At 43.8% G+C, this 13,531-nt stretch overlaps 1 long non-coding RNA gene across 1 annotated transcript; it reads right to left on the reverse strand.

Moving 5' to 3' along the window:
- Nucleotides 1–2,816: 2,816 nt before the first annotated feature.
- On the reverse strand, nt 2,817–11,155 carry LOC141049094 (uncharacterized). Its single transcript, XR_012220247.1, has 2 exons — nt 10,748–11,155; nt 2,817–3,083 (listed from the first exon to the last, which is right to left on the reverse strand). It is a non-coding gene; the product is annotated as an uncharacterized lncRNA (long non-coding RNA).
- Nucleotides 11,156–13,531: the final 2,376 nt, after the last annotated feature.

Consider the following 13,531-nt stretch of genomic DNA (forward strand, 5'->3'; position numbering starts at 1 on the left):
GAATACTGCGGTAGCCAGGCTGCCCCGGTATGTAAGGCATAGACAGCGGCATTATGGGGACCGCTGCGGTGGGTTTTATTGGAGCCGCAGCCGCGTTGGGCACTGCATCTTGCGGCGATGAGGGGCTGGCGGGGGCGTCTGCCGCTGCATCGGTGCTTGCCTCAGACATTCTCCTTCCCCCCTAGTTAACGGTTGCCAGGCCCCGGGGTTGAGCGGCTTACCGGCTGTAGGCCTCAGCTTCTCCCCTCATCGCGCGCTGTCCTCTCTTCCCGCGCAGCACTTCACTTCTTGCGCTCTTTGGCAGGCTCCGCCCACGACGGCCCACCTCATTGGGTTCCCACGCGCGCCAAGCAGCGGGATAATGGCGGCAATGACGCCAACAGTCCACAGTACTCAAAACAGTCTCACACAGGACCCGGGGATACCGGGCTCCGTAATCCTGTTTGTGATGCCAAAATGGGTCACCCTCCCAGGGCTGTGGGGTACTCCGTACCGGGACGGCCTCTCAGAGAGGATTGTCACAGCAGCGGTGACCCAGTCCATGGCCCTGGGTGCCCATGTAAAAGGGGTTGAGTGATGAAATAAAGTTTATAAGTGATTTGTGACGCCACCTGTGGTGTTCGGCAATGAAGGTGTCAAGCCGACGCTGCAGACAGATCCTCTGGGACAGATGGTGTAGTGCAGCAAAGATGTTGTAGCCCTCCACAGGCAGGGCTGTTGGTCCCAGGGCAGTGTAGATAGGTGTTGGGGAAGAGGGTGCAGTGTCTGGTACAGAGATGTAGCAGTGCTGATGAAGTTGCAGGAAGAAGGCAAGGACACAGCGGAATGTAGTTTCTTTACCTTTACTTGTAAGTGCAGTCCAGGGTCCAGATTACAGATGGCACAGGAGCTGATTAGCCTGGAAGCAACTTAGGAATCTCTCTATCAGATGGGTTGTGTAGTCTCCTCTCTAGCGCTTACTTGAGGTACATGCAGTACTGTGTTACACTGACGTTCCTCCTTCTTCTTCCCTTTTGGATCTACCTCGTGTGGCAGACAGCTGTAGCCTTCTATCTCTCTTGGCTCACCCTTCGCTGTTGTGCCTGCAAGTCTTAGTTGGGAATAGAGCATTTACAGCTACCTATTCCTCTGGTTTCTGTTGCAGGACCTTCAGTATCTATACAACCGTGGAGACCAGGCTCCAGATCATACGCTATCACTGGGAGTGAGCTCTCTATCCTCAGCGCAACCTCCAGCTTCTCTCCACACGTCTACACTTGTTGCCGTCCTCACACTAACTGACTAATTTCCCCTCCTGGCCCCCAGAGAGAAGCTCTTCCCCTTAGTATTGGTTCAGCGCTCCCTCTGCTGGCCTGGAGTGGGAACTGTGTTGCATGTTATGATTAACTGCCAGAGAGACCCTTCATTGCTTCCAAGCCTGACATCACACTCCCTAGGAGGAAGGTAATGCCACTGTGGCGACCATACCCCTGGGGGCGCCACATTAGCCAGGAAGCTCCATCTCAGAGGGACCTTCTACACTGGACCAATCGGGTCCCAGCATTCACCACATGTGACCTACCCTGACCACATTATATGGTTCATAGCCACGCCCACCGGGTCACATGACTCTGACCTCATCACAGGTCCTTCAAGCATTTACACACTCTTTACAACAATTTTCTTTAAACACACCCCCTGGGTGGGTTTGTAGGTAACTGGCCCGCCCATCTCCCTAGTTACCTGGAGACTTCTCCCTGTCACATTAAAGCAGCACCTCAGCAGTATCACTGCTGATCAACACATAAGTCTCCATCTCAAAGCCACCCACTTTGAGATACATAATGGCCATTTAGTATTCTGCCATTCATCCTTTCTCCTGGGACATCCACACAGCGCCCCCCAGCGGACACAGTGGTTACTACACCACACTATCTATTATCTATCTGTGTATTATCTATCTATTATCTATCATATATCTATCTATTATATATCTATTATCTATCTATCTATTATTTATCTATGATCTGTTATCTATCTATCTATCTATCTATTATCTATCTATTATTTATGTATGATAAATATATCTATGATTTGTTTCTTAGAACTATATATATTCCTTAAATGCTCTTTTTTTCTTAACAGTTTTCTGTAAACGATTCCACTGTAATTAAAAAATCAATTAGGAGATGTAAAACACGGCTACATAAAGAAAGGGGGGGTGCAGAGACTTTTTTAACACCTAAAGTGACAAATAATTCAGTTTTGATCGCGATATTGAAAAGACAGTGAGCCAATGGGCCCGGCCGCTCCCTACTCCTGCTCCTACTGGGCGTATGATGGCTCCAGCGCTCATTGTAATTAGTGGCATTGAAAGATAATTTTCTATAAATCCAAAGGTACTGTCACACTTAGCGATGCACCAGTGATATGACGCGGTCAGGATCGCTGGTGCATCGCTAAGTGGATGCTAGTGAGCTGCCACACAGGCAGATCTCACCAGCGACATAGCAGGGGTCGGGGGTCGCTACTTACCTGTCAGACGAGGCGATCCTGACGTCCGCCCCCCCCCGCGTCCACGCTCGTCGGCGCCGCAGGAAGCTGATGACAAGAAACGGCCCAGGACGTTGTCGCGCGATCAGCGATAACCAGCGGGGGAGCCGGTCGGAGGTAAGTATCAGACATAGCGATATCGCTAGCAATATCGCTGCTGCGTCACAAAACCATTGATAGCGATATTGCTAGCGATATCGCTTAGTGTGACAGGCCCTTAAAGGCTTAACAAGATATTGTACCAAGATAAATAATAAAAGGCAAAAAAATACTAAAGGTCTGACCATTTTTCAATATTAAGTTGTATTTCCATTGATGGTAACAGGTTTGATTGAAACAGATATTAGACAAAGGAACAACAGATCGCTGATGGAATTGATCTGACATGAATCCGCAGATGGTGCTGCAGGACAGATACGAGTCTTCGCTCTTTCTTGATGGGATCAGGTGTTTTTATAGAGGCTTTAATTCCAACCTTGACAGGGTTTAATACTTTTCGTCTGATCCGGTTATTGCAATAGAGCATCATCTATCTTCTCCCAATAATGGACCTTTGTAAAAAAAAAAAATTGTTATACTTTTGATTTGTTTTTATTATCTATTTCTTTTCTGTAATATGTCTCTGTTTATGTTTTTTTAGTTTACTTTTATTTTCCTTTTACTGTAAAATAAAATTCCAGAATCATTCATTTGATTTAGCTTTTTTTTTTTTTTTTCCTGCTGTCAAATTCAAGTCCAACTGGCATGAGGTCAGCCCGCCATATTTATCAATTAGGACAATCTGTTTCATTTTAATAGAGATGATTTTCCTCAATAAATCTGCTTTATGGCTCCAGACCACGCTGATTAATGATCTCCCCTTTCACTTACATTAGATAAGGCTTTTTTTCGGGAAGGAATAGGGTTCAATGGCAAGGGCATTCAAAAATAAAAACAATGAAAAAGTAATAACAAAAAAAGGCAAAAAGTATAAAAAAAGATTATGTGCACATAAATACACAAGTATTCATGTATATATATATATATCTGGTCCATACAATCAGGGCAACTGTTACCACCCACCTTTCGTGTCTCCCTCTTTCCTCATAGACTGTAAGCTTGCGAGCAGGGCCCTCACTCCTCTTGGTATCTGTTATAATCTCTGTGATTATTGTTATGCTGTAATGTCTATTGTCTGTATAAATCCCCTCTGAAATGTAAAGTGCTGCGGCATATGTCGGCGCTATAGAAATAAAATTTATTATTATTATTATTATATATGAAAAAAAAGATTTTTTGGCACAGCCAGCTCACCGCTTTGAAGAAAACCAGGAATAAGTCCAGCCTATGGTAGCAGTTCGCACGGAAACGGATTGGGATAAATCCTTGCATGTAAAAGAAAGTGTTGGTTCTCCAGCAATCAGTCCAATGGTGGGGTAAAATATAACTTTTATTTTTCCATTAAAAAAGTTCCCGGTTTCTTCAGTGACAATTTTGCATATGGTCAATCCCTTTTGGACGACATGTTTCGACACTACGTGTGTCTTCCTCCAGGTCCAAGTCTTGGAGAACCAACACTTTCTTATATATATATATATATCGCAAAACAACACATAAACCAGCTAACCTCCGAACTCTGGATGGTAAATACCTGTTTCCTCTGTGTTGCACGGACCAAGACTGGGAACAAGTCCAACAATGTAGAAATCAAGGCAGAAAAGTCCAGCAAGCGGAAACTTCAGGTGGTATAATAAAATCCTAGAATTTTTATTGTTTGAGACCGTGAAGAAGGCGGCAGTTGTTACCGCTGAAACGCGTAGTCTGTTCAGCGTTATGTCCGCATTTTGAATATATACACATGTATATATGTATATATGCTTTGAGCAGGGGGTTGGACCAGATGGCCCAGGAGGGCCCTTCCAACTCTATGATTCTATGATATACACAAGCATATGCATTAGCACTAGAATGAGTATAGTCTATATGGCAGTATTGCTGGTCAGACTCCATATATCCGTTGCCTACGTGTCTTGGTGCACACAGTGGCTGCTCCACTCTTCTATGTATATATTGTAGTTACAGACGCTAGTGCCTGTTCACATTTGCTTCATTCTTTCAGGAGGTACTGGTCGGTTCTTTGTTTCTTTGTAGCACATATTTGTAGGTGGTGACGGTTTTTATACAGTAATTGGATGAGCACTCCTAGAATCATAGAATCGTAGAGTTGGAAGGGACTTCCTGGGCCATCTGGTCCAACCCCCTGCTCAGTCTCAGGCCTCATTAAGATTTTCACCGATATCATTTGTACCTGTGATAGTCTATGGGGCCATTCAGATATCCGACTTCTTTCTTGGAAGCGAGAGGTTTGCAGAAAATATGGGACATGTCTGATTCTGAGCCAAAGTTCGGATCAAACTCAGTAACGCAAGTCCATCTGCGCGCGGTCCGGTTTTCATGAACTGTCGGAATTGAGAAGGTGGAGATTTTTGTTTTTCAATTTATTTATGTATGAGAAAATCGAATGACGCTTGTATCACACCCTGATCGGAGCTTGATCAGAATATCGGTACAGTTTTCTTGTACGCAAAAAAAATAATAAAATAAGATATCTGATTGAAGCTTTAGGTAGAATTCAGGTGTCTGTGAAATACAGTCTGTATAGGGACCAAGATGTCGAGACAGGCCGCGGGGTCTCCTGACACGACATAGACCTATATGAGCCTGCTGAGATCACATCGGGAGACCCCATGGCCGGTCTAGACATCGTGGTCCATATGCAGACTGTGTTTCATAGATGTCTATCTATTTAATTATCTATCATCTATCTATTGTCTATCTATCTATTTATCTATTATCTATCATCTATTTATTATCTATCTATTATCCATCTGTTAACTATCTATTTATTATTATCTACCTATCTAGACATCTACATATTTATATGTACTGTATGTCTGGCTTTATACTTATTAATGCATATGCACTAGACAAAAAAACCTGTATCTTCGTATGGAGGTTCCTAATGACTGGAGAATGTGGCAGCATGTTGATTTCTCCTTATGTTTCTACCAGTTTGTGCCACTGTCACTCCATCATCTATTTGGCATTTTTCCAACCTGTATAAATAATTCCTCCGTTGCACAGATGGTTGCATATTAAGTGGGTTGCATTGATCTGAAGTCTTTGTCTTCCTTGAGATAATGTTATAAAATCTAAGAATTGCTGCAGGCATACGGTCAGCAAGCATTAATTAATTACTAAAGAAATGGATGAGAATATTAGTGAGATTATTGATATCACTAATAACGAATGTTGATTTTACTACTAAAATCACATAAAAGAGAAAACCAAAACCTGATGTGAATGCGGTGTTTAAATCCAGTATAATATTTGTATGTCTACTTAATAAAAATATATATGTACATTTTTTATATAGAAATAACCTTGGACATATAAAGGGGTGGATTCTCTGTCAGCTCAGATTTCCGCAGAGAAGCAGGAGTTGGGCCTGGAGTAATCACCTGCGAGGATCCCGTGCGGGGCACAATAGGACACCTGGGAGACATGTCACATTGCGAGCTGCTGTGTTTGCGGTAAGAAGCCGTTTGAAGGTTTTGTACATGGAGTTTACCTGAGATTGTTTGGACGGTTTTTGTTTTCATTATTTCTGAATGCGATGATTTTTTTGATCTTTTTTGGCTTGTGACTAAAAGTACATAAAAGCTAAAAGGAGAATCAATGGTAACGGCCGGTTTAAGTAGCCGCCTAGCATGAGGTTGGAGCCGCTTTGCTTTCTTTCATTCATGGGAAATGCCATTTACAATGTGATCAAATACTTTGGGAATGATCCTCTTGAGTGCACTACAACTCTGCAGTGTGAGCGGTGATGGTTTCTGACCATAGTGGATGACCTACTGTACTGCAGACACCTGCGGTATCCTCATAGTAGAGTTTAGGCCAATCAGGCGAGTCATTACGGTGGGATCTGCAGAGGTCAGGCTGCTGGAATAATAATCGCCGTCACGTCACTTGTGACCTGATGAGGTTGGTATTTTTACTTTGAAAATCTGAAATTGTTAGAATGGCTGTATAATCCTCTTTTGAAAGTGTAACCCCAATCTCTGCCCTACAAGCATGTAAGCTCCTTAGTGTCCCTCCTTCTCTGTTGCTGCTGAATTTCCTCCCACCCAGCATGACTGACATCTCCTAGTGTCTCTCCTCCCTGCTGCCAAATCTCTGCTCACCCAGCCCGACAGCTCCTCAGTCCTTTCTCCCTGCTGCCAAATCTCCGCAAACATTGTCTGAGAGCTCCTAATTGTCCCTCCTCCCTGTTGCTGCTCAAGGTCACCCACCTAACCTGATAGCTTCTCAATGTTCCTTCTCCCTGCTGCTGAATCTTTACCCACCTAGCCTGATTCACAGCTCCTCAGTGTCCCTCTTTCCTGCTGCTCAATCTCCTCCCATCCAGCCTGATTCACAGCTCCTCCATGTCTTTCCACCCTGCTGCTGAAATCTCACAATGCTCAGTACAAGCTGCAGCTGTCAGACATGTTGAGTGGGAAGAGACTGAACATCCTAGACTCATGAACAGTTGCATTCTTTAGCTGGACTCAAAAAATGCTCATTTTAGCATACAGATTATACAGCCATTCAGACTTGAATTATCAAAGTAAGTACACCAGTCTCATGAGGGCTAAGAGATCTTTGTAATAATATATGCAGTTTGCATTGTTGATGTATACATATAAGACTAGGGTTGGCTAAAATTGCCAGACGGCCAGACCATCTCATGTGATCAGGATCATACATGTTATATTTCAGTATGCCCAATCATTTATTCTCAAGGAAAATAAGTGATGTGACACTTGTCAGTTAGTGGAATAAGGTCATCTTCCCAAGAGACTAGTCAGTCAAAAACACTGATGCTTCATACCAGAAAGTAGATGTGGACTTTACTTCCAAAACTTCCCCATACTGGGGTCCCGGTGGTTGGACCTCCAGCAATATCTTGTGTATATAATCCCTTTAATTATCTTTCAGTCCACAAATTATCTATTTTCTGCATCCACCTGAGAACTTTGGCTTCACAACTTATTACACTGAGCTCGACTGAACACCTGAGCAATAGAAGGCAAAGCAGCACGGAAGCAATAGAAGCAAAATGGCGAAAATTCTGCAATGAAACTCAATTGCATAAATAATTTTTAGCCCAAAATATATACATTTAATAGAAAAAAAAATGTCCCCATAGGTCAGAATTCTGCTTGATGAATTGGTTCCTTGGTCTACATATTGCAAGTCTTATTTTCTGCATTTGGAGACATTTTGGGGACCACATTTATTGTAGTATCAGCTCCCTATGTGGCTCCGAAGGGCCGGGGGAAGAGCTCGACTACAAGACTGAGTTGAGCAAGTTTCCTGAGGTCCGGAATTACAGAATTCTCCTTGCCCTCCTCTATTTACCTACCAGTCTTAGCTCCATAGACTGTAAACATTTCAGCTTGTGGTTTTCTAACCGTCTTTTCTTTGTGGTTTCTGTAACCAGAAGTGGAGCAATCTGTTTTGATGCAAATTCAATTTTTTTAAGGCGGCTTTTAGTGTAGGTCTATGGTGAATTGTACTGAGAAAGGGTAGGGGACTTACAGTGTATTAAAAGGAAATTAATTGCATGGTGATTTATTTATTTATTAATTATTACTTATTTATTTACTTTAGAAAAAATAATAATATTTGATGCTCATTTTAGAACATTCCCAGTATGTCATTTCCTATATACCCACTGGACAGGTTATTACAGTGCTATAGGTAAAGTCACCAGTTTATTTTAATCCTTACCTATATGCGCATCATACGAATAGTTGTGGAAGGGTCTCAGAACTGGAGATACATGACACAAAGTAGTGATGATGGAAGCTGGGGTTAGGATTGGGTGTCATATTGCTGCAGCACCTCACGCAACCCGTGGACAAGTGTGGATCTGGTTTTGGAAGGAAGCAGCGATGGTTTTTATACATTTCTGTCTGCCACAAACCTCAGTCCCGATTCTGAACTATTTTTATGAAGATAAGTGAATGATTTTTGGACATGTATCAGTGTAAACAAGTTAACTAAAATGTGACTTGCAAAGGGAAAACTAACTTGTGAAAAAAATCCATATTGCAAGGACAATAGTAAGAAAAACATGAAATACAGGAAAAGGGGGCATAAAAAAAAAACAGGAAAAAAAAAAGGTGACCCTTTCCAATAAAAGAAATCTCTAAATGTCCCTAGAAATAGCCATATCTGGCCACGGAGGTTGGCATCGTCTAGATGGCACCCCGCTCCCCGGAATCTGGCCCTAACAGCCACTGTTGAACCCTAAAAATACTCACATTAACAGATGTACTGTACCATAAAGGACAACAATGCAAAACTATCAGATACAGGTTGATACACATTAACATCCCTTTACAAAGCAATCATGCAGCTTGTGGAGCTGCAAGTTCAGATCTCAGTGGGTGTTTTCGGTGAAGCATGCGCCTTTTTGCCATCTCTCTAGCTCTAAGGACAGGTGAGAAAGATCAAATAACAGGGATCCTGTCTTGGGAGTGTTGGAACCAAAAACCATAATGGGAAGTCAAGATTGATATTTGCTGTATGTCCCTGTATTATTCATGTATGCTACTGAAATGGAAAGAATTAACTAATGGTTCCCATGGATCACGATCACTCCTTCCATTGTATTCCTGGTGAAGAGGATCCTAGAGTGTTGACCAGCACCAGTTAATAATCTCATGGTCATTGTTTTTTTTTACCTTAAAGGCCGCGTCACACACACAGCGATCTCGCTAGCGATAGCGCTGATTTTGTGACGCCACAGCGATCTCGCCAGTGAGATCGCTGTGTGTGACGGGGATCAGCGACCGGCCCCCCTGCCGGGTATCGCTGATCGTGCTCAATCCGCCTGGTTTTTGATCGCTGGTCTCCCGGTGGCCAGCGAGCATCGCTGTGTGTGGCAGCGAGAGACCAGCGATCAGCGACGCTGGATGCTGGTTTCTAATGTAAATATCGGGTATCCAGGAGCGGCAGCCCCTGGATACCCGATGTTTACATTAGAAACCAGCTTGCTCGCTGGTCCTGATCGCTGGAGGGGCTGTCTATGTGATAGCTCACCAGCGATCTATGTGAGAGCTCACCATGTCGGATCGTTGGTGGGATCGCTGGGACATCGTTATGTGTAACGGGGCCTTAAGAAAGGCGCTGGTTCAGTTCAGAAACGCGTTGGTTCTAATAATATTCATATCTGAAGCGCCAAGGCTCCTCATTTCCCGCAGCGCAGCCCGTTTAATGTAATTCTCTCCATTCTATAAAATGTCAGAGAGTAGCTGTTTGAGAGCAAGGGCCCTCATACTGCTTTTTTCCATAGGGCCCCTAATTATTTGTATGCCTATGGTTTGTAGAATTATCTCACCCTAGGTAATGAAATACATAGATCAATCTTTTCTACTTTATGATGGCCATATAGTACTTTACTTTGGGGCTCAATGTTTTGGCACTATTCATGCCTTGGAGTGTGTAAACAAGATTTTCCTATATGTTGAGATGTTTCCTATTATGCACAGGATACCTGAGAAAAGTTAGATGAAGGGGGTAACTATAGGGGGTATTAGAGATAGTTGTTGCACCTGGGGTCTAAATCCCACTGTAACAGAAGAAGACACCGGTAAAAATGGCACATAGGAAGTGAGGTGGGGGTATTTTAGATTTTGCATTATTGTCCAGGAGTTTCACATTGCACCTCTGGGCAGGGGGGTCACAATCCATTGACTGAGCCTATTTTTTCTTAATCTGTACGTATATTTTCTTGTATCTCCTCCGGACTGCTGATTACATGGACATCACCCTATATCCTCTCTTTGAATTACGTCACTTGCTGTTCACTAAAATAACATTGATTTTGCATTAAGGAAAGCGGAAAAATAAATTCAGGCAATTAGGAGAAGGTAGAGAAAAAGGTAAGAGGACAAAGGGGAATCGAAGAAATTGTGATGAGAGAGCTGGGGGATGGGCTCCGCAGAACATCTATAGAGGAGGGAGATGAGATTGACAAAAGCTCTTTTTCTTCGTTTGTCCTTCTGGTACAACAAAAGATGTTTTCTTGATGAGAATATTCTTAAAGCAACATAATTATGAAAAAATCACTGTGCGACTTGCCCGTCTTACATATGCATTGTCATGTATTCTTTTCTGAACTTACGTGTTCCAGTCTTCCTTCCTCATACTAATGTGACCTTCTGTTTCCGTTCTACCTTCCCCATTACTGTCCTACCTTGTCAATGCCTACTTCATTCCTATTCTATTTTTCTTCGTGACTTCCTACTTCATTCCTGTACTACATTGTCTCCTGCCTTCCACTTTTATTCCTGTCCTACTTTGTCTTCGTCCTGCCTCCTTTCATACTATGAATAAGGACAGTTCTATGCCCAAAACGCGTTCTTTTTTGCCTACATGCATTATTTTTATTATATCTAGAATGTTTTAAGCTGTAAATTTGTGAAGTTTTATTTCCAAAAGGCTGGATATCTTTGTTTGCCTTGTCTTTAGCCTGCCTCCTTCATGCATGTACTACCTTTTTAGGTCTACCTCTTTCATGTCTTCTGCGTACCACTTTCAAGCCTATCCTACTTTGTCTTCAACCTGCCACCTTCATGCCTGTCCTATCTTGTCTTCATCCTGCCTCCTACATGCCTGTACAGCTTTGTTTTCAGCCTACTTCATTCATGTACTGTTTTGTCTTCAGCATGCCTCCTTCAGGCCTGTCCTACCTTGTCTTCAGCATGCCTCCTTCAGGCCTGTCCTACCTTGTCTTCAGCATGCCTCTTTCTTGCCACTCCTACCTTGTCTTCAGCCTACCTCTCCTACCTTGTCTTCAGCTTGACTTCTACATGACTTGACTCCTACATGACTGTTCAATCTTGTCTTTAGCCTGCCTCCTTCATGCCTGTCCAGTGTCCTACTGTCTTCAGCCTTGTGCCTGCCCTGCTTTGTCTTCAGCCTTCCTCTTTCTTGCCTGTCCTACCCTGTCTTTAGCCTGGTGCCTGCCCTACTTTGTCTTCAGCCTGCCTCTTTCATGCCTGTTCTACCTTGTCTCCAGCCTGCCTCCTTCATACTGCCTTTTCTTCTCTCCTGCCTATCACTCCCTTGCATGCAGGTCTCTCCTGCACTGCCTCCCCATAGCAGTCTTACCTTTCCTCCTGCCTGCCTGCCTCCCTCATACTCATCCTCACTTATCTCCTGCTTCTCTCCCATGCTGTACAAATGCATAGCTTGGATTCTCTGGTCTCTTTGGAATAAGCCATAAACTATCTACGTACAATGCATTATACCATTTATTTATTTATTTTTGTAGCTCCATCCTGTACAATAAGGCTGGGTTCACACGTGCGTACCGCGAGCATTCCGGAATTCCATTCCGCTGGAAAAATCGCATTTTAAATTCCCGTGATTTTCCCGCAGAAAAACTAGCATTTTGCAATCGTAATTAGCTTGCAGAATGCTAGCGTTTTCCAAGGGATCTGTAGCATCGCTTGGAGAACTGATTGACAGGTTGGTCACACTCGTCAAACATAGTGTTTGACGAGTGTGACCAACTTTTTACTATTGAGGCTGCCTATGCGGCATCAGTAGTAAAAGATAGAATGTAAAAAATAATAATAAAAAAAAAAATATTGTTATTCTCACCTTCCGACGTCCCGCGCAGCCTTCCCGCCTCTCTCCACGCTCCCGGTCCCAGTAATCCTTTGCGACAATTACCGCGATGACGTCTGTTCTCGCGGGATTGTGACATCTCGCGGTCATTCACGATGACGTCGCGCGAATGACCGCGAGACTTCGCGATCCCGCGAGAACGGACGTCATCGCTCGCAAAGGCTTACTGGGAGCGTGGAGAGAGGCGGGAAGGCTGCGCGGGACATCGGAAGGTGAGAATAACAATATTTTTTATTTTAAATTCTATTTTTTACAGGGATATGGTACCCAAAGCCCGGAGGACAGTCTCCTCTCCTCCGGACCGTGGGTACCATCCGCAAATGTTCTGCTTACTTTTCGCATGGTGTGCACAACCACATGTGGAAAGTAAGCAGAGCAATGCATTCCTATGGGTGCGGGATCACTGCGATTCCGCTAAATTAATGAGCATGCTGCATTTTTACCGCGAAGCGATTCCGCCACGGTAAAAACCGCAGCATTGGCACAGCATTGTGGAATCCCATAGGAATGCATGGGATGCTTACTTTTCGCGTTTTCGCGGCAAAAACGCGCAGAAAATAACGCCGCGGAAACGTGAAAAAATGGTACGTGTAAACGAGGCCTAAAGTATTTGCACCACATTTGATAATCCAGCTTTGTTGTGTGGCTGGGGACTTTGGACCCCTGTGCCTCTATGTTGTCTTGGTCCAGATTTCTAGTGCTACCTCTTCATCCCCCAAAAGTTACAGCACCACAAAAGCTCAATCTTGTCTCCTGCTTCCATATTTATGTCTCCTCTTGCTGAAGCCATGTCTTTTGTTTGTGACACGCCCCAGAGGCTGGGGGATACTCCGTACCAGGCCGGTCATCTTAAAGTGATGTGTCACAGTGGCGGTAACCCAGTCCGTGGCCCCAGGCGGTCATGTAAAAGGGGAGTATTGATTAGGGATAAAGTTTATGCAGTGATTAGTGACGCCAGTTGGAGTGTTCGACTATAGTATAGCCGGCACTGCAGATGAACCCTGGGAGAGTAGATGGTGATGGCAGTGCAGATGTTTAACCCTCTCCAACCAGGGCTGACCCCAAGGGATTGTGATGGAAGTAGAAGGCACGGAGTAATCAGGCAGGAGACAAGGAAAGTCACTTTATCATTTACTGTAGTTCAGGTGCAGTTCAGAGGAGATATTATAACTCTCACTAGGTTACAGTCTGCTCTGCAGAATGGGAGTTATCCTTCACTCTGCTGTGACTCATTGTAAGCTTCCTGCTATTCTAATCCCTTCTGGGACCAAGG

Source organism: Dendrobates tinctorius, unplaced genomic scaffold (genome assembly GCF_039654945.1).
Source record: "Dendrobates tinctorius isolate UK_male_01 unplaced genomic scaffold, ASM3965494v1 ptg000143l, whole genome shotgun sequence".
NCBI classification, from domain to species: Eukaryota; Metazoa; Chordata; class Amphibia; order Anura; family Dendrobatidae; genus Dendrobates; species Dendrobates tinctorius.